The 26,436-nt window shown below is 36.7% G+C and overlaps 1 protein-coding gene across 1 annotated transcript in view; it reads right to left on the bottom strand.

The window, feature by feature from the left end:
* LOC306843227 (semaphorin-4B-like) overlaps window positions 1-21,979 on the bottom strand; it is a 61,372-nt gene extending 39,393 nt beyond the window's left edge. The window contains exon 1 of the mRNA XM_079374567.1: window positions 21,784-21,979. The gene's annotated coding sequence lies outside the window, so the exon portion shown is untranslated. The remainder of the gene's footprint in view (window positions 1-21,783) is intronic.
* Between the last annotated feature and the right edge of the window lie 4,457 nt (window positions 21,980-26,436).

Raw genomic sequence — 26,436 nt, 5'->3', positions numbered from 1 at the left:
AAACTGATTACAAGGGAATGCAGTTTAGATTTCCACAAATGATCTTCTGAAGAACTGCTGAACCATTGATGATTGTGGTTTATCAACATCAGACAAGGCCTAAAGGCAAAAAAGAGTTTACTACATTATGTTTATTTCTGATATTGATAGAATTATGTCACAGTTACCTATGAACAACATATGGCACATACCAAACAAAGTAGCACAAAAGGACACAGCAAGTTTAATTAGTAAAGTATATCTTCACTTACAGAAAATATGGAACCTCGAAAGGACATTCTATGCATAGTCTGGTGATAATACATCAGCAACCACCACAAAAACTCAATTCCCATTAGTAAAGTTCACAAACTTCATTGTTTGCTGTATTTGGCATTTGCCACACTGTTTCACCACCAACAGCTATGAAATCTGCACACTACATCAGTTTAGGAAAGAGAAAAATTTACAAGGTCAAAGTCCTCCTGCTACTGTCCATATGCTGGGGTTGGAATGTGTCCTGCACCGGTCAAGGCTGTGGCTTCAGCCATATTGGTGTGAGAGGCTGCTTACAAAGCACCATTAGCCTTCCTTGTGCTGGGAACATTGGAGTGACATCCCAGTTGACCAATGGAAATGTGATCTCATTAATTTCAAGTTTTGACAGGAAGAGGATAAATGCTGCTCATGCACGTAAGGAGCTGAAGTAGGACGCTGAAGGTCTCTCTCAAAGAGATATAATACACATTTCCCTTTCTTTTTACTGTTGGATTAATGCAGGAGCTATAAATCATCGCACTACCGGTCCTCAAAGGTGTTTATTGTGATGAATGATCAAATATTAACTACAATTCCCCAAATCCTAAAAGCAACGACCCCAATGAACGAGGATGATGTTTAAATGTTAATCATTCAGTTAAAATAATGGAAAAACTGGTCTCATTTGGTCTGAATTAATACATTTGTTTGGTAGTTTTTTAGATTTGTTTTCTTTTTTCTTTGGTGGGTCGATCACTGTTAGCCAGACAAAATTATTGATACAGCATGACTTTAATAAGATTTTTAACATGTGACACAAATATAATTTAGAGACATTTGGAGGGTATTTCTTGGAAGAAACTGGGGACAAAGTGTCCTCTAAATTATTTTTCTCCCCACCCAGACATATAATACTAATGTGCAAATAATACTGATCTTCTGAAGGGAAAAAAAAGGGAAATGGTTTGCATTATAATAAAGTAGGAAACTTTCATCCACAGACCACAATACAAATGACTAAACTTAAAAGAATGAAAATCGGAAAATATAATATATCATAATATATATATATATATATATATATATATATATATATATATATATATATATATATATACTGATAATGCTAAAATTACACTGTGTGTATTGATGGAATGGACAATGCTTATTTTTTCCACAACTCACCAAATCAGCAGTGTTTTGTGTGTAGAAATGTTCGCGTGAGTATGTGCCTGTGGATATGTAAGTGCAGAAGCAGATGTTTGAGAGAAGGAATGTGTCGTGACTCAAGGGGACTTTAAAGAATAACTAGCACATGTGTGACAGAACTATGACTCATTGCTCTCAAAGTGCCTGTTGAAACGGTCCATTGCAGAAGTTCTGCAAACTTTGAGATCAGATACACATGGATACCTATGAATCAGAGTGATTGCGAAACATGACTCAGCAGCACAGGTATCGAAACACTTCAGAAGTACAGGAAGTAAAGCACACACCTGTTCATAAGCACTATGTCATCAGAGTAAAGTTCAACATCAGAGTCTACTGTATTTAACTTCCCGTGCTCTATGGAAAGAGTGAATCATGAAGTGCTGGATCTGAAATCGTGGAGTTTTCCGCTGTCCTCGTCTCCGAGCTGATCTCAAGACCCAGCTTAGAGTAATTAATGGCCCACTCCTCCCTGGGTGATCTGGCCAGCCTTAATTACATCCATATGTTCCTTCAAAGATCTTTAATAGCCTAATTAAAATCTTATTAAATAGCCAAAGCAAAATTGGAAAAAAAATCTGGCTCAGATCAAGTTTGAAAATGTTAAAGCAAATTTTTTCGGCAAGACTTCTCAGATGAAAAGCATTACATTTAGTTTAATTAAACGGGTGACCTAACTAGATAAATTTGGATAAAATGTAAAATATGACCATGAAATGGCCCAGGAATATCATTACTGCTGTCTCTCTAAAGTAAAATACCTCTAACGGGGACAGAGTCAAATGTGCAAATATTTCTAGCAGAGATTCATTTTGTCTTCTCGCTTCTGCTTCGAAATTTCCATAACAGATGTGGGGTCTGTGAAATGTAGAACGGCACAGAAGCGTCTGTGAAAAACTGCTAATGCTATCGTCTCTTTCTCAAGTAAAATTATATTTAAATGAAAAGCTGTTTCTGGTATGCTCTTAATTTCGGTGCATATGATTATCTTACTGGTTAAAGTAACATGATAACTGACTCCAGGTCAGCATTCTTATAGTTGTGATTAAATGCCACAGAGTTTTCCAGTCAGGTCTTAAGGCAAATATTACTTAATGATTCATGCTGGACAGAAAGAATGTGTGGACCGGATGTACTTGTAGGCCAAAGTGTAATTTGAGCAAAGTCACTATACAATTAGAGTTGTAATGCTGCTACTGTGACAGCATTGACTCATCTCTGATGGCATCCCCACTGCTTTCAGTTTGATTTCGAAAGAAACAAAGCTTTTCTTAATAACACGCAGCATATGGAAGAACTTCTGCGGTTTTCCAAGAAATCAGCCTCCCTGGCATTTGCTCAAATACAAAGAAATGCTATTCTCAGAAAAGAATATATAAAACAGCTCCTCAGATGGAGAAGCCAGAATCTCAAAGAAAAGAATGCAACAGGTGGAGTTTTGCCATTTCGATGGGTGGCTACATTCAATGTGTTTTACATTTCCCCCCAAGTGCAAAATTAAAACAGGATGAAGTGTCTCACTTATTATTAGATTAATCTAAGATTATGAATTTGTAGACAAAGAGTGATTTGGCACAGACTCTCTTCTTCAGCAGGCCCTCTCTGCCTTTTTTCCTGGCACCCAAACAAAATGTATTAGTGTATAACTCATATTCAGACCTATTGTGTTACTTTTAAAAAGCACTGAATATTATTTTTTTTAAATAAATAAAATATCATAAATATAATAAAACAACAAGCATAAATATTAATAAATAAATTAAACCTGCTCTTATATTAGAGAAAGTAATAGTATGATTCAAAAATATCCCAGTCAAAATATATCTGTCTATAACTCATATTCAGACTATTGTGTTACAAAATACTAAATATATACTTTTGTTTTGTTTTGTCCAATCTCTGTTAGCCAGGAAAAATGACTAATACAACATGACTTTAATATGATTTGTAACATGAATACAAATATAATTCAGAGACATTTGGAGAGTATTTATTGCAAGCATCTAGGGACAAACTAGTGTATATATATATATATATATATATATATATAACTATAACTATAACCTCATGTTACTGGACACTTTCATTCATAGAATAAATTAATCATGTCTGACTGTACAATACCACATTAATACAATGACATTTATACACCACGTTGCCAGATATTGCAAAAATCAGCAATATGGTATTTATATCCTTAAGGAAAAAAGTTATAATTAAACTTTTTCACACATACAACTAGCCTAAATCAATAAATAAATATTTCTTTCATGCAAGTTATGTAGATTTGACAGCTACTATTAGTAGCCAGTCTTATTAAGTCGTACTAAAAGTCTAAAAGACATTATTATTATTATTATTATTACAAAAACATTATATTTATATGTAAATATTTCAAATCTACAAGCCAAAAGTCACTAATAAGCACTATGTGTTAGTATAAATCCAGGATGGCGGCCATATCATCCAGTGCAAACTAAAACAATAACAATAAATGTTACTGAGTGGTTCTTTAAAAAATCCTGAAATGTCCATTAGGGGACACTTATTAGTGACAGCTCTCTTTGAGTATTGCTGAAAGTGGATGATTTTCTTTTCTCAATGATTTTCTGGAAGTGGCCTTAATCCATGAGGACCTTTCTCTTTCTCACAGTCCCGTTTGAGCAAAGGGAATATCTATGCCTCGTCTTTAGTTTATCTATTCAGCACTGGGTCATCGGAGACATGACGCAATGTCAACCTCAAATACAAAAGGTTTGTTTAAAAAAAAAGGAAAAGGGGTCTTGGGTTGTATATTTCTTTCGACATAATCTAATCTACTGAAGCTATCAATACAGTTAGGGTCTCCTGGGGTTGCCAAGTGTTCACTAAAAATGCATCAGTCAAAGGTTTTCAGACATGTATATTTCATTAAAATGAAGATGCAGAATGGGCCTCCTTTACATTATTTACAGCATTGTGTTTTTCTTGGATAAAATCTCATTATGTTTATTTTATGAACAATGACTGTTCATTCTGTGCTGGAGCAGCTGACATAAGTGATACTCTGTAATTACTCAAGTAAATAATGCATGCCGACATTTGCTTTGATATCTACACTGCACAGGATTTAATTACATTGATTACAGCTGTGCAACATCAATGTGTCTGTACAATAGGATTCTAGGAGATGCCGTGTGAAGAAATCTGCTCAAATTATTTCTAAAATAAGCAATGAATGTAACGGGGTTACTCAGTTTTAAGTTTCACACATGCATCCATACAAACAGAAAAAAAGTCCTGCCTTCTATTAACTAAAGGTCATCTGTTGTTTTTTTTTTTTTTTGTTCCAATAGACTCTATAGAGGTTTCTCATGCCAGCTGGGCATTAAACAGTGGCTGTGTCTGAAAACCAAAGGCAGCTGCATTGATGCCAAGGCAGTCAATGACTTAACAGGCAACGTATAAAGGCATCTCCTAAGGACAGTGCCATTCAGACAGTATTCCAAGAAACCATAAAGTCATAATTTAGAAATAACGAAAGAATGTAGAAACTATTTCCCATTAAAGAGTAAATTAATTCATTAATTCCACTGGACCAGTGTTATTTTAGTATCATTGAGATACTATTTTTTAATAATAATAATTTTAATTTTAAGAATATTTTGAATTAGTTTTTATTTCCATACTTTGTTTTAATTTTAGTTTAAGTTTTAGTAATTTTGTGTTTTTGTCATCATCATTATCTTCATTATTAATTGTTTATATCATTTTTTATTTATTTTTATTTTAGTTTTAGTAAATTTACTACATCAATTTAAACATTAAAAATGTTGCCTTGAGAACTAGCTGACATAAAAAATTATATATATATATATTACTTCAGTTAAACCTGCTTCAGTTTTTTTTCTACTTCCGTATATTACCTGCAAAGGTAGCATTTTTTAGCCAGTATCTAAGTGACTGTCTTACTGCTCTAAATATCAAACAGCTGTTACAAAAGACAATCGTCGGTGTCTTCTGAGAATCTCAGCCCCATACTGTGCAAACTCGCTGAAATGCATTTGTGCAATTACTGTGTCAGCGGCATTTTAAAAGCATTGCACGGACAGAAGATAAGTGCTCAGAGGTCTCATGCTAAACCTCGTGGTCCAGTAATGATGTTCTGTTGAGGCAGTTCATTTTCTTGTAGCCTAGCATCAGCAGAGGCAACAGTGCACTTGGCGATTACTGAAACATTTACTAATAAAGCTCTGACAGTTAGGCCATGGAGCTGTCAGCCTATTTTCTCTGCGCTGTTTGCTATATAATGCATAGATATGACTTGTGGGTTTCATGCAATGACTATCAGGGGACTGGAGAAAGTTTCTGCTTTAGATCCTCCAGGAATCCCAGTATAATTACATACAAACCAGTCTGGAAGAATGCCATGCCCTGCAGTCCTGGAATCCACCAGCCTCCCACTTACTGTGTCTGTGCTGAAGTTAAAATAATAAATACTTGTTTAAAAAGTTTTTTGTGTAGACACACGGAAAGTGGAAAAAAAGCGAAAAAAAAAAAAAATACGGACACATTATTTTAGGTTATGGATCCTAATCACTTAATCGTTGATAAAATAAAGCAAAATAAAAAGTTTTAATATTACATATATGTGTGTGTGTGTGTTATATATTATTTCATATTTAATGTTTTATTTTAATCTTATATTTTAATATGTAATTAATTCCTGTGATGGCAAAGCTGCATTTTCAGCAGTCATTTTTTTCTTAATATATTATATAAAGTTTAAACTATAATATATTGTATAAAATAAATTATATTTATTTATGTATTTGTATTTCGTATTATTTTATATAATAAAAATAAAATATGAAATAAAAAAACAAGCATATTTAAATTAGATTGAGGAAAGGTATAGACATTTGCAGCTGTGATATCCACAGATTTGCAAGCCAGCTGTTTTAGAAGTTAAGCTCAAATCCAAACACATGGAGTGACATTTGCGTGACACAGGTGAAAAGAGCCGTAAAAATGGTCTGGTTTTGAAAGTAGGTCACAGACTGCTTTACCACTTTACTTCCATTTCTAAATGTTTCCAATTGTTCTGCATTATCTCACCATCTGATTTAATGCATTTACAGTGGTGGTAATATTGGCCTGAGTGTTGATAAGACCAAACTTCTGTGCTACTTCTGCTTCCTGTTATGCCTGAGCTGCTGGCACTACTACAAGAGTTATATTTTTAGGCTAATATCTTAAATATATTTTCTAAAACTTCTACCACTAATATTCAAAAAGACAAAGCAGAGGCTTCAGAGTTAATTAAATCAAGAAAAAGAAGCCTGATCCAATCCTTCATCTTTTTTCAAAGAAAATAATCCATTGAAAAACAATCGTATTTTACTTATTCTTTTTTTTTTGGCTGAGGCAGGAGAAAATTCTGTTCAGTGGCTGCTTGTGATTTTGAATACAAAATGCAATTGATCATCCAAGCAATTTGTAATTCATTCCTCCTTTTTATCCTACACCTTTGTTACTTCTTTGTAGATGCAGACCTACAGCTGATGATTCACAAATCATGATGGTGGTATCCTTTTATTGTATGCTTTTTGCCATAGATAGTGCAGCATTGAGAAAACGCCTGCATTCCTAGGACTTAACATGCATAAGACAGATGTTGAGGCTGCTGGTAAGTGTGCTACAGCCATCAATCACATCAAAGGGCCAATAGTATGGTGCGTGCGAGGGGGCCTTCAGAGCACTCGGCCCCTCCTAATGGCCGTCAATATCTCCCCCATCACTCAAACAGTCTTTCACTGCAAGACAGATTCATACCAGTGCCGCCTCCTGAACCCTGCTAACAGATGGAGCTCTAACTCCATAGCCGCCAGTAAAAACTCTTATATCTCTGATATCACTTATAGTATTAGTGCTAGTCGCAGTTGTGAGCTTGATTAGTCATTGTGAACATCTTTGTGGGTGTTAAAAGCTCTCCCTATCGGCTCTTCAGTAATATTCAATATGTTTGTTATGATTTCATGGTTATTCTTCTGTAAAATACAAAGGCATATATCATAAATTCTAAACAAATCATAAAAAATGTGATTCTGGAGAAACATCTACTATAATATATAGTTTTGGCTGAACTGGCCAGCCTTCTTTAAACTGTTTGTTCAGTGTAGAGAGAAATGCAGCAAGTGGTTTATTTATATGTGATTGATAAGTGCAGTCGTGGCCTAATGGATAGAGAGTTGAACTTGTAACCTGAAGGTTGTGGGTTCGAGTCTCAGGTCCGGTAGGGATTGTACACTCTCTCCACCCTCAATACCACGACTGAGGTGAGACCCTTGAGCAAGGCACCGAACCCCCAACTGCTCCCAGTGGCTGCCCACTGCTTCCGGTGTATGTTCACTACTGTGTGCACACTTGGAAGACTTGGAAAACAAGTATGGGTCACCATAATCAATAATCAATCACATAATCAATACATAATCAATCAATACATATTGCACAACGACATGACATCGGATCAATGTAGCGTTGAGAGAATGGAACCCAAACAAGAATGTATCCTGAGATACATTGTCTGAGGATGGTGATTATCGTTGCACAGATATTTTTAACATTTTTAATGTTAAGGTAAATGTAAGGGTCAATTTAGCTGTAGCAAAAGCTAAACTAAATATAATTGAATCTGGAATCCTTGTAGAACGTTCAACCGAACACCAAAAACATGTGTATGTATAAAATACAAATAAAAATAATAAAAAGGACTCAAATTAATTAAAGAAATATATTTAAAATGATTCAATTAAAAGTGAAAATGAATCAATCACAATTTATAAAATGTATAAAATTTAAAGTAAAAATGTCAATAAAAATGCAATAAAATGTAATAATAAAATAAAATATAGTAAAACAAAGTCTACAAATTTAATGTAATAAAAAAACATAATAATAATATAAAAGTCCTGCATAATTAGGCTACTTTCAGGTTCACCTGAAGCCAAAAACATGCGTCTAAAATACAAATAAAATACAAATAAAAATAATGAAATGGACAAATAAAATAAAATAAAACATAATTACAAAGTAAAATATAATAAATTAATAAAATGTAATAAAATTAAATAATAAAATTAAGTAAAATATAATAAATTAATAAAATGCAATTAAATTAATAAAATTAAGTAAACTATAATAAATGAATAAAATGTAACAAAATAAAATCAAAATAAAATAAACGTCCCGCATAATTAGGCTACTTTCAGGTTCACTAGAAGCCAAAAACTTGTGCCTGAATATATAAAATACAAATAAAATAATAAAAATGCCTAATAAAATAAGTAATAATGAAATAAAATGTTGTAAAATTATAAAATAAAGTAAAATGTAATAAAATAAAACAAAAAAATCAAATAAAACAAAATAACATTTACATAACACTTAACATGGAATCCTGACCTTTATCTGTCATGGTGATGGACTGCACTTGTCTACATGTAGAGCACACTCTCATCTCTTCGATCTGCATTTTCACATTCTGCTGAATCTGATAGCTGATAGTCAATCTAAAAAGCATTTTATGTGGGCTTTTCATATGCATCCAGATAAACTCTTTACTGTTAAGCAAAGATTGATTATCATTAATTACTGCTGTTCGCTTGGAAGCAACCCAAAAGTATCCAAATGATTGAATGCGTGACAATGTGCCAATCACATAATCCACCAACAGAGTCGAGGCAAAAAGACTGCGGCAATCCGTTTCTATGGCTGTGAGTCCCAACACTGCAGTCAGTCTACGCTCTGCCTGACAAGAGCTCTTGTCGATGAGATGAAATGCACTCTGTGCTTTCAGACAGCAAACTTCAAATGCCCATTACTGAGATTAAATCTTTGCGCATTTTTCTCCTATTTCATCAAAACCGTGCATGTAAAATCTATCAGCAGCACTATGCAATTGGATCAGCACTTAGACTATTAGCAGGAGCTCTTGATTCACCGATGGTGGGAATTTATTCATGCAGCACTCATGCTGCTGCAAAAGAAACCTGAGGGTCATTTGGGGCTGTTACGCTGCCGTAACTAAACCACTCAGCTTGTCTGCCCTGTACAAACACTGACTGGTGGGTGATCTCATTGCAGGCAGTTCAATAAAGCACCGCTCATTCTAGGGCTAAAGTCACCCCGGCAGTGGCATCTCAATCATGCCTGTGATCCAAACAATCCCTCACAACTCAGATATTTTGAGTAAATTCCAATCCACGCACATTTGAGTCCTAGACGACGGGCTGTGACCCTGGAGGACGGACTGACCCATAATTAATAGGGCCAACATGGGTCATGTCAATCAAAGAGGCAGCTTACTAGCATAATGATTATATTAAAAATCTATCGTCTGCATTTTTTTTCTGTGTGAGGAAAGAAATTAGTGTTATGTCTGCAAGTACTTTAGTATACTTTCAAAATTACAGAAATTAAATAGAATATTCTTAAGTGCGAATTCAGTATAATATTTTCGGACACTTAACAGCATGTTAATTGAAATAAAATGAAAATGTATAATAGTTTAAACTTATATTAAATGCAGTTTAAATTACATTATAAACAACATTTTAACCCAGTATTTCTTCTATATATGTGAAAAATAATTTATATAATATATATTCCTTTACATCATATTCTTTATTTCTGAGGTGAATATGTATGAAATATAATATTACACACTACAGTTAAAATTTTAATTAAGCGCTTTACATGTGTTTAGTTGACATCAAATTAAGTGTACTTCTGTAATGCACAAACGATTATTAAATCAATTATTTTCAAAAGCACTTTAAAGTAAAACATTATTAAAGAGCGTACTTTTTAAAAGTGTACTAAAGTGTGTTAAGAAATAAAAGTGCACTTAACCTTTTATTTAATTAATATTGTATTATTAGTAAGTACAGTTTAAAATATAGGCTATAAGTATATGTAAGGGATAATGCACGGCTAGCTGTGCATTACACTATTTTAATGCACGACGTGGAGGCCAAGAACCACCCAACGTGAAGCGCAATGCATTAAAATCATTTAGTGTTATGTCTGCAAGTACTTTAAAATAATTTAATGCACAGCATTAAATGTGCATTATCCCGATTATACAATGGCAAGTTAAAGCTGTTAATGATGTTTGCAGCAAAATATTTGACTGGAAGGGTAAAAATTACGGTTATTTTCATCAGTTACAGATCGTTAGCTCTAGCATTCTGCCCGCTTCAAATCGGACATAGTGTGGTAAGACCACATTTATTTGAATAAATTATGGCATTTATTTTAATTAATTATCGATCGAGAGAGAGAGAGTGTGTGCTGCACGTCTCTCTACAAACAATGAAGTTTTTAATTACTTCAAAAACAGCGATTTTACACATTATTGCTGAAGAATATAACGTAGCGTTCTACTAGCTAGGCTATTTTATTAATAACAGTCGCGGCGGAGAGTTGACAAGTTTCTGTATGTGCGCAGCACAATCTTGATCTCTGACCTACCTCTCTCTCTGTGTATGTGTGTGTGTGTTTTTTTTGTGTGAGTTATGTGTGTGGGTTTGTGTGCATCAATTAAAGCTGCGCATAAATATAGAACGATGATTAAACTGAGTTGGAATTACCTGTGCATTAAATGGTTTTAATGCATACCTGCCATCGGAATCGAAGAAATTGCCAATCAGAATTCAGACAGACCGTGATATATATATATATATATACAGGTATATAGGCTATTTTTATTTATTTGAAGTAAACTTAAGCACACTTAGGCCCTGTCCCAAATGCTTCATGTGCACTTGCGCTCTTAGGACTTGCAATGGCCGTCATGTGCACATGTCCGTTAAGTCCACGAGACCGTAGAGTGTCCCATTCGTCATTTTAGTGTTCAGAAGGGTGCTCGCGAGCGCCCCCCTTTGCGGCCATTATATGCTCCCTTGATATGCACTTCTGCCGAGACTTCTACCCGACAGTCAAAGCAGCATCACGTCACGAAAAGACACGAGAAGACTGCAGGGTTTAGGGTGCCATTTGGGACAGGACCTACATCAAAATTCTAACTTTATTAAAATCAAGTCAAGTCTCCTGTTAATACTTGGGCTAAATTAAGGTAACTTTTAAATTTAAATTTACAGACGAAATTCATAGTGGATCAGATGGCAATTTACAAAACACTGATATCTAGTGGGGAGGTGTTCAGAAGGACACCATGGCTCAAGCTGAGACATGAAAAGTCCAGTTAATCCAGTATGAAACAACAAGTTCCAACACCACCTCTTTTAAAAGGCGCTTAAAGAAAAACCTTTTCATGAGCATCTTTTTAGTTTGGAGTGGTGTGAGGAGGCAAAACTAAAGGAGGGGCTCTTTATGAAAGGAAGTATCGGAAGTATAAGGTCTAGTTTCACCTGGAGGTGTGACTGAGTTTGTAATTCAATAGTGATTGCACCACCCAGCTCAGGTTATTCGGGTCAGAGCTAATCGTAGAGAAGATGAAAATGAAATTATGCGAATCTGTGCCAACTAAGAGCTCAACCTGATTCACATGACTGACCATTAAGATCCATATCCAACAGTTTAGATGCAGCCATGATGCCAGGAACTAGACATAAACCTTGATATGTAGTTAAGATTGCACTGAGGACCAGTCAAAGCCTGTCTTTTATCACTCTCATCTCTAGGTTATCTGAAAATCAGACAAATTTGGATCATTATCAGGTGATACAGAATTTTTTTTGATTCAGTCCCAAAATTAAGATGGATAAAGTACAACCGATCCTTTTCAGCAGTACATGCTACATCAAAAGGGAAATTAAAATCTTAGCAGGATGTTTTTTCGACAGACATGAGAGGCATTTTCAGCTGCCAGACCCATATGTTGATATGTATGCTTTGATCTCACTCATATTACAGTGCTGATAGCAGGATAAATGCCCATCTCTCCACAGCTCTTTGAAGCAGCACTGAGTTCTTAGCAGTGGATGATGCAGAAAATGTTCAAACGGTCTTTCAGACTTAAAATGGATTTGGAAAACAACATCAACCAACACGTTGATTATTTAGAAATGGCAAGGTGGGACTTTTTTTCTGAGTTTGAAAAAATGTAATAGAAGAACAAAGAACTTGAGAAATAAGATCTTCACCTGGATGCACAGTTGGATGGTCTGTATGGAAAACTGTAAATTGGTAAATATATATAATATAAAAATATGCAAAACCATGGCTGTTCATGGCAGAGGCCTAAATGCTGTCATCGCTGCAACATGGAATGAATGAAGCTGTTAGTTGACATGTAAAGCACATGTACAAGACCTCGGCCTCTATAAACATGCCACATCTTTGATCCACTTTAATAAATCAACCATATCCTACTTCTCTCTTTTTCTCATACACTTCCCCTCTTTCTACACAAACACAAGTTAGGACTGCCTGGACTGTACTGCACTTTTCATGCAGGAAGCTTTCAGGCTGTTGTTGGTTTAAAGCACATTGTTCCAGTTGACTTCACTTCACATACTGTACAGTTACACACACACACACAAGCTTCTGCATAGGTAGAAAACTGGAGAATGGTTGTTGTGGCAAACTGGACAATGGATATCGCTGCCCTCTCTTTTGACCATATGCCATGGAAACCTAGGATAGGTTAGTGTATAAAGACTCCCAAATAGCTTTGATTGAGCATTTGGAATATGTAAATGCATTTTGAGAGTGTGGAAAGAACTATTTTAGTTTTAAATTAAGTGGCAATACAGCAAATTAGGTTTTGGAAGGCACAGCTTGACTCACTCCGAGTGAAATTCTCATTGGTAAAATTAGTGACACTTTTGCAAGCTTGGGATGAAGAAAAATCAGTAGTCGTTGGATTACCTAAACTATCTGAACTGCAATCCTGTATAATTAAGCTACTTTTGGATTCACCTGAGCCCCCCAAAAAACAAGTGTCTGAATATATAAAATACAAATAAAAAAATAAATATCTAGGAAGAGTTTGTTAAAATACAATGCCTGAAAATGTCAAAAATGACACAAAATTTGCCAAGAAAATCCAACATAACCGACTTCCTGTTGGGTTTTGGATTTTATTCCTGGAGACTTTGGTGTGTTACATGTGTCTACCGAATTTCATACATGTACGTGAAATGTAGCTCAAGGAGCACTTTATTGAAAGTGTACAGGTGGCGCTATCGAGTCATTTTGCCCTACCTCATTCTGAAACTAATATCAGATGAAAATTTTCGCCACGTCTGGTGTGTGTGAGAAGTTTCATGAGTTTTCAAGCTTGTTTAGGCCCTCATAAATGAGATTTATTTTGGAGAACAAGAATAATAAATGGAGCCATTCCAATAGGGTCCTCGCACCGTGGTGCTTGGGCCCTAATAATAGAAAGCACTAAAAAATACATAAACATTTAATTAAAATGTATTATTTTTAAAAAATGTAGTCAGTTCTTGTACAATTAGTTAATAACTCTAACTCATCACTATTAAAAACAATAATGTTTTTTCTTTATGTCAGTGGTTATCAACCAGGTACTAGAGGGCCTCAGCAAACTTCCAAGGAAGCCATATGGAAGACTTATTAAATTAAGTATTTAAATTAATTTAGTAAATTATTCAAATAATCAGCCATATTAGTGAAACTTCAGCAAAATTTTGCTAGCAAAAAAGATCCATGAAGCACAGCTCACAAATCACTTTCTATTTCACTCTCAATAAATATTGATTATTGAAGAATGTATATTGTATATTTGAATATTGTGTTGGACAACAGGTCATTGAGTAAAAAAGGTTGAGGGCCATTTCTCTGAAATCAATGTATTTGCAGTGTTATCTGATGCAGTGTAAACTTTAGCATGCAGGCGTCCTAACTTGCACTGACTGAGCAAATGTTGAACGCTACACCTCTGGACATCCCTTCACTCCCTCACTGTCCCATGATCAGCAGCCCTCACCTCCCTCATACATACTCGCAAGGTTACTGCAGCTTAAATCATTAAATATCTCAGAAATAAACCTGTCAGCTCAGATCAGGTATCAGAGCAAAAAAAAACACAAAAGTAGGTTGGTGTAAAAAGCGGCCTGCTGAAGGAGGGCAGAGCAGTTGTGGTGTGAATCTCTGCATGGTCAGGGTGAGGTATGTTTGAGAGGCTCTGAGAAGCCATTAGTAGAGTAAAGGCCATGATCTGGAATGCTCTGAGAAGATATCAGATCACAGGCCGTCTGTGTATGTCAGTGTCCTCAGTGCGGTTACAACTAGGTTAAAGTCCATTAATCAACTGAGGCAACTAATGAATGCCATTTTATCTACACATGCACTAATACACATGTGATTCACACACACACGTACACATACCACATTCTCATTGGTGTAAGAGTCACGGACATGCTTCAGTGTCCTGGTCTGTTTAAAATAGACCTGCATAATACATGAAACGCAGACACGCAGTAGGAACAGGTGTGAGACAGAAGGTGTCAAAGTGTGTGTGTGTGTGTGTGTGACAGCGACAAGCAGCACACTAAAAAATAGACATACTTGCCCCTCTGAAAGACCATTAAAACTCCAAAAGTTTGTAATCTACAAAATCACATATTGTGTCATGCCAAAAAACTCCCTCTGCTGACGGGATTTCTTTCTGTTTCTTTTTGACTTGCTCTCTCTCTCATCAGGGTCAGAAGGACAAGCAGGCAAATACTAACTTTTGGTCTGCTTCCAGCTCTGGAGCCAGTTCCCACGTAAAGCCCCTGGTATAGAGAGAGAGAGAGCATGACTGGGAAAACCAGAGGGGAGGCCTGTGACGTCCCTTAAAGACGCATGTTTAAAGACTTCCCAGCAGTGAGCAAAAACACAGTGGCTGCTCTCCCCCAGGCCTCCGGTACTGCTTACGTTACAAGATTCAACTACATGAACCCTGTCAGAGCTTACAACTCTAGTTCCTACTGTCTATCACCCACACATCATACGTTTATTAGTTATTTTAGTGGTTAATGCAAGTTATCCCCTATGAAAGAAAGTTTAAGCCAGTCTAAACTGGTTTTAGATGGTCTCCTAGCCTGGCCAACTGGTGTTTGGCAAGTTTAGCTGGATGACCAACTGGATTCCCAGCCTGACTAGGTGAAAAATCCCCCAAAGCACTCAAAAGACAGTCTGGGAGGCCAGCTAAGGCCAGACTGGTTTAAACCTCTGGGGCCGACTGTATCGCCGGCGATACCAGCTCGGTTTTTTTTAAGATAAGTGCAAAAGACACTAAAAATACTCTGTTGATTTTGGTCACACAAATAAGTGTTATACATCAATCGAAACTGTTAAGTGTCTATTTTTTTTTTGTGTGTACACTCACGATTACAACAAAACTTTGTGGTTTTGGGGAAAAAAGAAAACCAACAGGGTGCACTCTCTGTCTTCTCCGTCTCCACGATCTGTTTATAGTAACGCGTCACTAAAATGAAGTGTAACTCAGCAAATACTCAACACATAAACATGGGAGTTATCTCTATAGAAAGCCTGAAGTGTCTACTTTCAAATGATGTAAGTCATAAACAAACATTCTGTGATAAAGTAATCCGTATGAAACCGACACGATGTCCAGTCTAACTCATTATTTTTAATGGATCCCGCCCCCTCGTGTTCACATGTAAATAACCACATGATCCGCGCGTGTGGAGACGCCCAACATAAACAAAGAGTCAGGAGTGAAGAGTTCATCGCTGCAATACTGTTCGTTTCTGGAAGAAGACGCGCTGAGTAAAGGCTGGATTTCCCTCAAAATAAGAGAAAGAGTTCATCAAGTAGAGAAGATCGATCTGATGAGTAAGTAATGCTTCTTTTTTGCATTAGTTAACGTGTTATTGTGACAAACTTGAAGGCGTTTAGTTGGGTTGTTCCCAACCGACAACATGATGAATGCTACACATAAGAAATTTTAATGTTCACAAATAGATTTAATAGCGTGCTAAACAATAACAATGTTTCTCAGATATAAAATATAATTTTTTATAGGACAAAGTACATCCTTTTGTAGTTCACAGCATATATGAGTCTATGGCTACAGAATCATAACAGCTACTATAAAATCATACATAATAGGCTATATGACAACAAAATCATAGTTGTTTTTTTCCCAAAGTGTAATTCCAGACGGCAATGTTTGAAATTGATGGGTAATTCATTGTATTTAAATTTCTTTCGATGTTGTTACGGGGCTGACGAGACGTGAGACATGCGGATCCATGTGCAAAGCTTTATTAGAAAACATGGTCATACAGGCAGGGTCAGGAGACAGCAAACAGGTATGGCAGAGGCAAGACAGAGCAATCCGGGGCGCAAGCGTGGGTCGATGATCAGCGAACAGTATCCAAAGGGGCAAGGCAGAGAGATAATCCAGAGTCGACAGCAATAATCCAAACGGGGAGCAAACACAGTCCAAACGGCAAGGCAAAGGGGTAAATCCAGTAAACACGGGCAGGGTCAGACACGGCAGGAAAACAAGGCAAGACTAAAACAATGGCTCTGTAAAGTTGCTATCGCTGGGTTAGTGATAAACGCTAACAATACTCGGCCCTGATGCTGAGGAAGTCCATGGCTTAAATAGTGTGTGTGATTGTGAAATGAGCATCAGGTGTGTGTGTGATGAGTGAATGGTGACAGCTGTGATCTGTGCAATGCATAGTGGGAAATGGAGTCCAGTGTGCTGTGTAGTGTGAGAGTCAATGTGGTGAACTGGTGACCTCTGGTGGTGGTAAACCAGGAGAGCATGGACCAGATTCGTGACAGATGTGATGTTTTCATGCTCTATATAAAACAACAAAAGTAATATGAGAGTACATTGTAACACGATGAATGCTACGAGTCTAAGTATGTTTAGAACATGTTTATGATTAATAGCCTACTCTGTTCAAAAATAGATTTAAATAGCGTGCTAAACAATAATATTTTTTTTCTCAGATACAAAATATCATTTTTTATGGTACAAAGTACATCCTTTTGTAGTTCACAGCATACGTGAGTCTATTGCTGCAGAATCATAACAGCTACTATAAAATCATACAACATGTTTGAAATTGATGGGCAATTCATTGTATTTAAATTTTAAATTTAGATTGTTTTTTTATTCTTCTTCTTCTTGAATCCATGGACATAAGTAAATATCAGGTAATTGTTTCACTTGTTGAACAGAATCTGTTGCAGAAATGAGTCAAAGTCTGTTCACATCTCTGTGGTTAGATCTGTGTGCACAATAATGTGTCTTTGACCTTCATTATGTATGTTTTGATTATACTGTGTTGTAAATAAAATACAAATAATTTAAAAAAAATAAAAATTTTCAATCTCCTCACACTCTGTCTTACCTGCCTCAGTCTCAGTCACACTGATGGCCCATTAGCAGCCTTTAGGGGAGGGCCCTTTGTCTCTCAGGTGAAAATCACTTAATATTCAAGGCCATTACCACTCACTCGCATATTGGCTTTCGATCACAAAACATGTCTTTAAAAAATTAAATTAATATATTTTTTTCTGTGAACGATTAAGGTGTGTGTGCGTGTACGTGTGCGTTTTTGTGACAAATGAGGACATAAATTTGTATAATGACACAGGTATGACACAGGTATTTCAAGGAGAAGGTGACTTATGAGGACATTGCCCCATGTCCCCACTTTTCAAAACGCTTATAAATCATCATTTTGGGAAAGTAGAAATGCACAGTCTCCTGTGAGGGCTAAGTTTAGGTGTAGAGTTGCTGCAGGGCAATAGCACATACAGTTTGTACAATATAAAAACCATTACGCCTATGGGAAAGAAGAATGGACAGACAAAAAAATGCCTAAACCAGCCTAAGCCTGTTTGTTAGTCTTAGCTGGTTTAAAATAATTTCTAGTCTGGCTAAGATGGTGTTTAGCTTGTTTAGCTGAGCAGCTAATTGGCCTTACAGACTGACCAACTGAATAGTGTCCAAAACCCCTCTAAAACCAGCCTGGAAGCTACGGGCAACAAAACCAGTATTGGTTGGTTTAAGATCATTTTTAAGACAACTGAGACCAGCAAACCATCTTTGGCTGGTTTAAGGGTTTAGTAAAGATAGCATAATCACACAGCTCTCAATGTTTAAAAAAAAATGCCTAAACTTGTTTGTTGGTCTTAGCTGGTTTAAGATGGTCTTCCAGTCTGGCCAAGCTGGTGTTTAGTTAGTAGTTAGTTTAGCTGAGCAGCCAACTGGTCTTACAGCTGAAAAGTGCCAAAAAACACTCTAAAACCAGCCAACAGACCTGCATGATAAGCTGGATAAAGCTGGTCTTATCTTGTTAAAGATGGTCTCTCAGCCTGGCCAGGCTGGTGTTTAACTAGTTTAGCTGGGAGATGAAAAAAAAACTTTCTAAAACCAGCCAAAAGACTACTGCGACCAAGCTGAGAAACCAGCTACAACAAGCAAACCAGCTGAAGCTGGTTTATTTTTCCAGCAAGGGTGGCGCAATAACAGTCCCAGTCTGGAAGGCCAACTAAACAGCAAACCAACTAATTTATTATTAATACAGCTCTAATAAGGCATTCCCAGCATTCTTAGCATAATCTTTCAGTTTTAATGATATGAAACGTAAAGCATTATAGAAAAAATTCACTTCAAGTATACAAGATGTTTATTAGGGAGGAGATTGTTAAGGAGTGTCACATAGACGTATAACTGTCAGAAGTTAATGACATGTAAAAAGGGATCGTGTTTGTGTGTTATACTGTTTGTGCCTCAACGGTGTCGCAACACTTGGCAGAGTTTGAACTTCTGCCAGAAGAATCTAGGAGCAAATAAGACTAGTGCTTATTTACATTCCTCGATTCTACTACCAGAGCCTATAACTGACCCAGTTCTTTAATCCATCCAAGTTAAAGGATCTCTTACTAACACACACATGCAGAGGCAGGTATATAGTAGCCAGCCAAGCATGAGAAATCAAAGCTAAAGCTGGAAAAATAGCCTTGGGATCTGATGACTGGGATGAGAAACAGGTGGTGCGTAGAGGCCTGAGAATGGAGAGCTTTATATTCGGTAAAGATACTACAAAGAGATACAGCCTGCGCCTGTCCTGCTTTTACTCTTGACCTAATATGTAACAGACTGCTGCTACAAAGTCAGCAGGTTCTTTTTTTCTGTGCGTCTTATTCTTTCCAAACTGGTGTTAGCTTGTTTAAAATGGTCTCCCAACCTGGCTTAGATGTCTTAGCTGATAACCCAGACTTGGCATCTGAAAAGTGCCCAAAACCATGCTAAAAGCAGTCTTTAAGAGGTCAGCTAAGACCAGAAAACCAAGCCTGGTCTCCAAGCCTGGCTAAGCAGGACTTTAGCTGAGCAGCCAACTGATCTTACAAACTGACCAGCTGAAAAGTCTTCAAAACCCCTATAAATTACCCTGGGAGACCAGCAAACCACAAAACCAGTGTAGGCTGGTTTAAGATGTTTTTTAAGGCAACAAAGACCAGCAAACCAGCATACTCAACACTTACAAAGAAGGGATAAAAAATGTTTAAACCAGCTGGTTTGGTGGTCTTAGCTTTATTAAGCTGTTCTCCAAGTCTGGCCAAGCTGGTGTTTGGCTAGCTGAGCAGCCAACAGGTTTTACAGGCTGGGAGACCAAATAAGATCAACTAACCAACTTAAAAATGGCAGTTTTTTTAAAATATCTAAATGTTTCAGAGGGGTCAAGCAGCTTGTCCAACTGTCCATTCAAATGCACTCCCTGACTTTTAAACTCTCTTGTCTAATAGTTTATTGTGTTGTGTTGTCTGTGACAGGAGCTGTAGTCAGGCTTGCACTATTGATATAACAGGCACCGGTTTTTACCAACTAGCCAAACCGTTTTTGACAGCCTCACACAGGCCGACCATTGTCAAGGCTCCTGTAGCCAGAATGCTATTGCCAGCCGCTGTCTTTATGGATCAGACCAAAGAAAAACACAGGAGAAAAGCTAACAGTACAATCATTCCAGCTCTGCCTGATGCTCTTCTTTCATGTCATCTTTTCCACCTCTATACCTCTTCTGTCACGCACCAAACTTTCCAAAAACTTTTCCAAAAATTACCATTCCCCCCAAAGTCTTCAGAGAGAAGTAGGTCTACAGTGTAAACGGCATGAACGTACTTCTCTTTGAAGATGGCTAAAATTGCTGTGTTTGTTACCATTCCCTTCAATTCTCAGACTGGAGTGGTTATCTCCCATGTGCAGCTGTCCAACAAGCTGCTGGCTAAAAAGAAAAGAAAATCTCTCATTGGACATGAACTTAATGTGCAGATTTGCACTGATTGCACATACTCACTTGAATACAAATATGGTCATCCATGATGATCTCACTACCAATGCTGGGGTCTTTAAAGACCAAACCAAACTTTTTCTAAACCAGAGTGAGTTTCTCCCTTATGTGGAACACAAAAGAAGATATTCTGAAGAATGTTTTAACCATTTTTGTCTTTAGAATGAAAGTCAGTGGGGTCTGAAATAACATGAACAGTGTCATTGTTTTGCCAAAAATGCCGAGACATTTTTTCTGAGACATCATGTGTTCCACAGAAGAAATCACATAATGTAGGTTCATGCACGACATTAGGGTAAGAAAATGATGACAAAATATATTTCTTTTAATTAGCCACGTAAAGCACCATGTAGTTTCCAACAAACACCTGCAGTGTTCACCCATGCCCTTGAGCCAATCACAGATCTCCAAAGATGCCAAAACCACATGATCTTCTAATGGAGAACCTCACACTTCTCACTTTCCAAATTTTCCCTTCACTTGCAAAGCCCCATCCAGAGTTCATGGAAAGTTCCTCCACGCCGACACCGCTGCCTGCCACATATGCTCCCGTCTTCTGGCAGAGAGTGTGCGCAAAGATACTAAACTCCACAGCTCAAGAGACAGAGCTTTAAGCTTCTCCAAGTCAAACTGCCAAAGAGCTCATACACACCGGCCAACCCAAACTGCAACTCACCCTGCAAAACTGATCGCTTGAACCCAAACCCAAACAAACTTGAGGCACGCATACAAACAGAAGCAGACTGAGCTCGCCGTCCTGTGATCCGCTATGACCAGCTATCACCTTGCAGATAAGGTCTTACAGTAGAGGGATTGTCTTGTGTCAGCGCACACTCTCCCCCTCCATCCCTCCCGTCCCAGCAGCCCCTTGCAATAACAAACCCCCGTGCAGCCATGCCACTGGCCTGGAGTGTCAAATAGGAGCGCAGTGCTATAAAACCCTTTCATTTACACACTAACCAAACACTCCTGCAGACACCAATCAATCATTAACAGCAACCAGTTAAAGGCACTGAAGCAAGAAGAGCTGAGTACTTACTCTCTTTCAGACACAGCTTTCCAACACGTTCCTCAAAGGAAAAAAGAAGTCCCAATGGAAATCAGAGTCCTTGAGAATTGTCAGTAGATCCAGCTTTGAGACTGCCAGAATCAGCTGTTTATAGGTCTGGATGTGGGATCGGTAGTACAGCGCTCACACTCATGCTCTGTCTGCTGCTGTTACTGAATGTGTATCTGACACACTGGTGTAGTAAAGCCTCCCTCTGGTTTAATCACTGCTCCTCCCCTCACGCTCACAGAAGCAAAAAAAAAAAAAAAGAGAGAGAGAGAGAGAGAGAGAGAGAGAGGGGTAGACAGCAAGGCCCTTGATAATCATTACAAAGACTGGGAGGAAATCACAAGATTTCTTGCTAACCTTTAGTTTCATTTCTAGTAGTTGAATTTCAGCTTTCGACAATGCCACTTTCCAAGCTTAAATGATTAACACAAATTGACTAGTTAAAAGCATTCATAATAAATGAAGAAAAATAAAGCCAAGGGGGAAAAAAACTATTGACAGGGGTGTTATAAATTTCAAACTGTGTTCTAAGTAGAGTAAGAGTTTAGTTTATGATATGAAAGACTTACAAACAACAAAGTAACTATAGTCAGTGTTTGGGGGACTAAATGTAAAAGTTCAAGAACTTTTGGAAACATAATGATCGAACACTACCCTAAATATTTTAAGGGGCATATGTCCTCCTCAGTGTGTATAATTAAATTAAATGAATAAATTATAATAAATTTAATTATATTAATAATTAATAAGTAAATGAATATCGACTAAGAGAAAAATAAATACATAAAAATACATAAAAGATTATTATCATTATTATTAGTAGTAGTAGTAGTAGTAGTAGTAGTGGTGGTGGAAGGATGGTGGAATCATTTGATCAACCACTATCCAAAATATTTTAATATAATAATATTGGAGTATAGGGCCCTTCAGTGTTGATGATTATTACTATTATTTATTTATTTAAATTACTATCAATATTATTAATAAGTAATTAATAATTTTTCATAATTAAATATTTTATTTCTTTACATTATTATTATTATTATAATATTTAATAGTACATAGGGTCCCACTTTATATTAGGTGGACTTAACTACTATGTATTTACATAAAAAAATAAGTACAATGTACTTATTGTGTTCATACTGTATTGCAAAACACTTTTGCTGCTATTGAGGTGGGATATGGGTAAGGTTGGGGTCAGGTTTGGTGGTATGGGTTGGTTTAAGGGTGGGTTAAGGTGTAAGGGATGGGTCAACAGTGTAATTACAAATGTAATTACATAAATTAATTACAGATGTAATTCCATGCAGGTAATTTTTTAAAATGTAAGTACAATATAAAACCAATGTATCAAATGACCTATTTAAATGTACATAGTAGTTAAGGCCACCTAAGTGAGACCGTACATACTGTAGAAATAATTAGTAATTTCTCTTATCATGGTTATGTAAAGCCCTTTGAATTACCCCTATGTATGTAATTGCTATACAAATGAGTCTTATCTATGATGCTTACAGTTCTACATAACTCCAGATTCTAATGAACATCTTAAACATATTATGTGTGGAGGTAAGACAGCATAGCAGTTCAAAAAGGTCATTATTTGAGACTAAATACTCCTACAGTTAAACAGACACCGCTTGCCCTCGGCTCACATTACAACACCTTACATACAACACCATAATAGTGTTATTCCTGGCTGAGTGACAGTCACCTTCTAGCATGTGAGTGACAATATTCACAGAAATTATGCATTATAAAGCCTCTCCCAAAACACAGTATTTCCAATCACAGCCTAACAAGCCTGGGACACTTCTTTTTATGTGAGCTGTTAAAGAAGACTTGCATCAGAGTTAAAATCAGTCCTTAAAATGTCACTTAAATGCTTAATACTGATGGTGCTGGAACAACTGAAAGATCTGTGACAGATCATCTAATCATGCCCTAGTTAACAAGAGAAGAGAACTATGGAGCCCAATAGAGGAACAGTCACAGTTGGGAATCCCTGTGACGGAAATAGTGGTGCTAATTATGTATTGAGGGGAAATGCTAAGCAGGCAGATGGAATGGTAGGTTTGGGGTGTCAGGCTTCGGGATGCCGTCATTAAGAGACGGAGACGAGCCAAATGCAGACACAAGCATGGCATGAGAGCCGGGAAGCAGAACTGAGCCACTTATCAGCCTCTTACTTACAGACGCCAGATGCAGACTGGGACTCCACCCCCTTTCCGTCCCTTTATACCAGTCAGGCCTGGTCTACCATTACGCATCATGATCAAAAAGGAATACGCAAATCCAAAAAAAGGAAGAAAGAAACACAAGAAACACACTGTATCAGTCTTACCAGAGATGCCATAGGGTACACTCTTAAAAATAATGGTTCTTTATTGGCATCTATGGTTCCACGTTCAACATTCATGGACCCTTTCCATTGCACAAAAAGTTATTTATAGTGGAATAAGATTCTTTAGATTATTAAAATATTCATCACATTAAGAAAACAGGGTTATTTTAAGAATTGTTTACTGAAAGGTTTTTGTGGTATTGCAAAAATAGGTCTTCTATTGCATTACTGGAAAAGCCACTTTTTGGAATCTTTTATACCAGTATAATATTAATTTTCATTATGGAATTTCAGGAAATAAGAAGGTAAAAAATAAGAATATTTTAAATTCACTTTCCTACGTCAAGATGTGTTCTGGCAGGTTAAAACACCCACTATCATTTCCAACCACTTCCTTCCCATCATCCAGTTGTTGTTTGCATTTAGCTGTCAGTGATTTGGACTCAGTTTCCTCTTTTTCTTATTTGCAAACTTTTGTTCAATTACTCGTGTGTAATCAAACATGGACAGATCATCTTGTATGACATATAACCAAAATCATGCATCTACTTTGCTTAGACTTGCATGTAAAGATTCAGAAACAACCATTTTGTAATTTGACCCAACAGCATCTGAATGCAAACTTCATTAGCACTCTCCAGATGCACAAAGTGTCTTTTTCCCCCTCCAAACCTCCAGGTTGACTGATGTGGCGTGAACATCTTACCGACAGCTTTGCTGTGGTCCCCTCTGTCTCATTTGTCATCTGAAGTTAAACTCCCAGGGCTTCATGTATACCCAGAAAGGGGAAGCATTGGCTCAAAAGTTTTCAGCCCTGTTAATGTCTCTATAGGGGGTGGGTAATCCCCTAAATTGGAACGCAGATTAGAGTTGTTTAGATTATTGAGAATTGACATGTTTAAAGGGATAGTTCACCCACAAATGAACATTTACTCACCCTAATGTTGTTCCAAACTGGTATGAAGTTGTTTCTTCTGTGGAACACAAAAGTAGACAATTTTAGTTTAGTTTTTTGTCCAAACAAGTCAGTGGGGTCAAATGTTGTTTATGTTCAAAATTCATTTTATGGACAAAAACACCTCAAAATAGCTCCAAAAAAAGTCGCACAGGAGTAAACTTTAAAGCAACCCTTTAAAGCTTGTCTTGTTAACCAGAGAAGTTGTTTCCTTAAATACTTATACTTTTCCTAAAAAGCAATGTTTAGCCTTACATTAACATAATGAAGTATAAACTCTTTTTTTTTTACATTTTAATAAGATCAAAGTATAAAACACTCTGAAATGTCTACATTCTCATCAGTGACAAACAGTTATTCTGACCTCTATAGATTTGAATGGGTATTGCAATCATACTCATAGTCTTTTAGTGCTCAAACTTGTGAAATCACGAATGAGACTCTTGTTGCAAAGAATACTGCTAGTTGGGAATAGCAAGAATTAGTGCATAGGTTTTAAACTGAGTTTGTTTTGATGTGAAGCACCTTTCTCTAAATCTGAATCAACAATTGTGTCTCTGTGTAGAGACTGACAGATAGCCAACACCACAGGAGGTGACGGCAAAGCTCCTTCTGAACAGGATTATGAGAATGAGACAAATAAAGACGCTTGGCTTATGTTGTATAAAGCACAACATTGATTACAGCTTCAGCCTGAAATTTGCTGAATGGGTATGTTTATATACAGCCTTTTTGTTGTTATTTACAATATTCTGATTGATAAATGAAAGATCAGGGCCTGTCTAAATGTGTTTAAAGTAAGTGTAAAGTCAAATCAATTTTGATTCTGATGTAATAAATCACCCCAAGCTATTTTATAGACTGATACACAATAACTTCAGTAACTAAATGTCTGTTAGTCTTCTCTACGGACCAGTTTACTCACTAAACACTAATTACAGGTTATGCCGATTACAGAGTTGTAACGCTGATTACAGGTCAGTAAGAAAGTGAAAGTGGTGCATCACATTGCTTTAAAACACTCCTGTTTATGCTGTGACAAGCAGTATATAAATCATAAAAATTCATTTCGTATAGTGGCATTAATCTTTTTTACAAGCATATTTGAGGGAGAATGTCTCCTGGGGGTCCAGATTAAATTTTGACTGGTGAAAGATCAAAAAATACTTCTCACATTTACTTTCATCTGGATGACTAATGTCCCACCCTCATAAAACCTTACAAGTTCTGCCATCAGCGTGTGTTGACGCCAGCACTCATCAAGAGCCCCCAGGCCTTTAGCTTCTGTCTCTTATCTGCTGGTGAACCAAAAGTTACTGCAAGCACTGCTTTT

Source organism: Barbus barbus (genome assembly GCF_936440315.1).
Source record: "Barbus barbus genome assembly, chromosome: 23".
Taxonomy (NCBI): Eukaryota; Metazoa; Chordata; class Actinopteri; order Cypriniformes; family Cyprinidae; genus Barbus; species Barbus barbus.
This window is presented reverse-complemented; position numbering and strand designations above follow the sequence as displayed.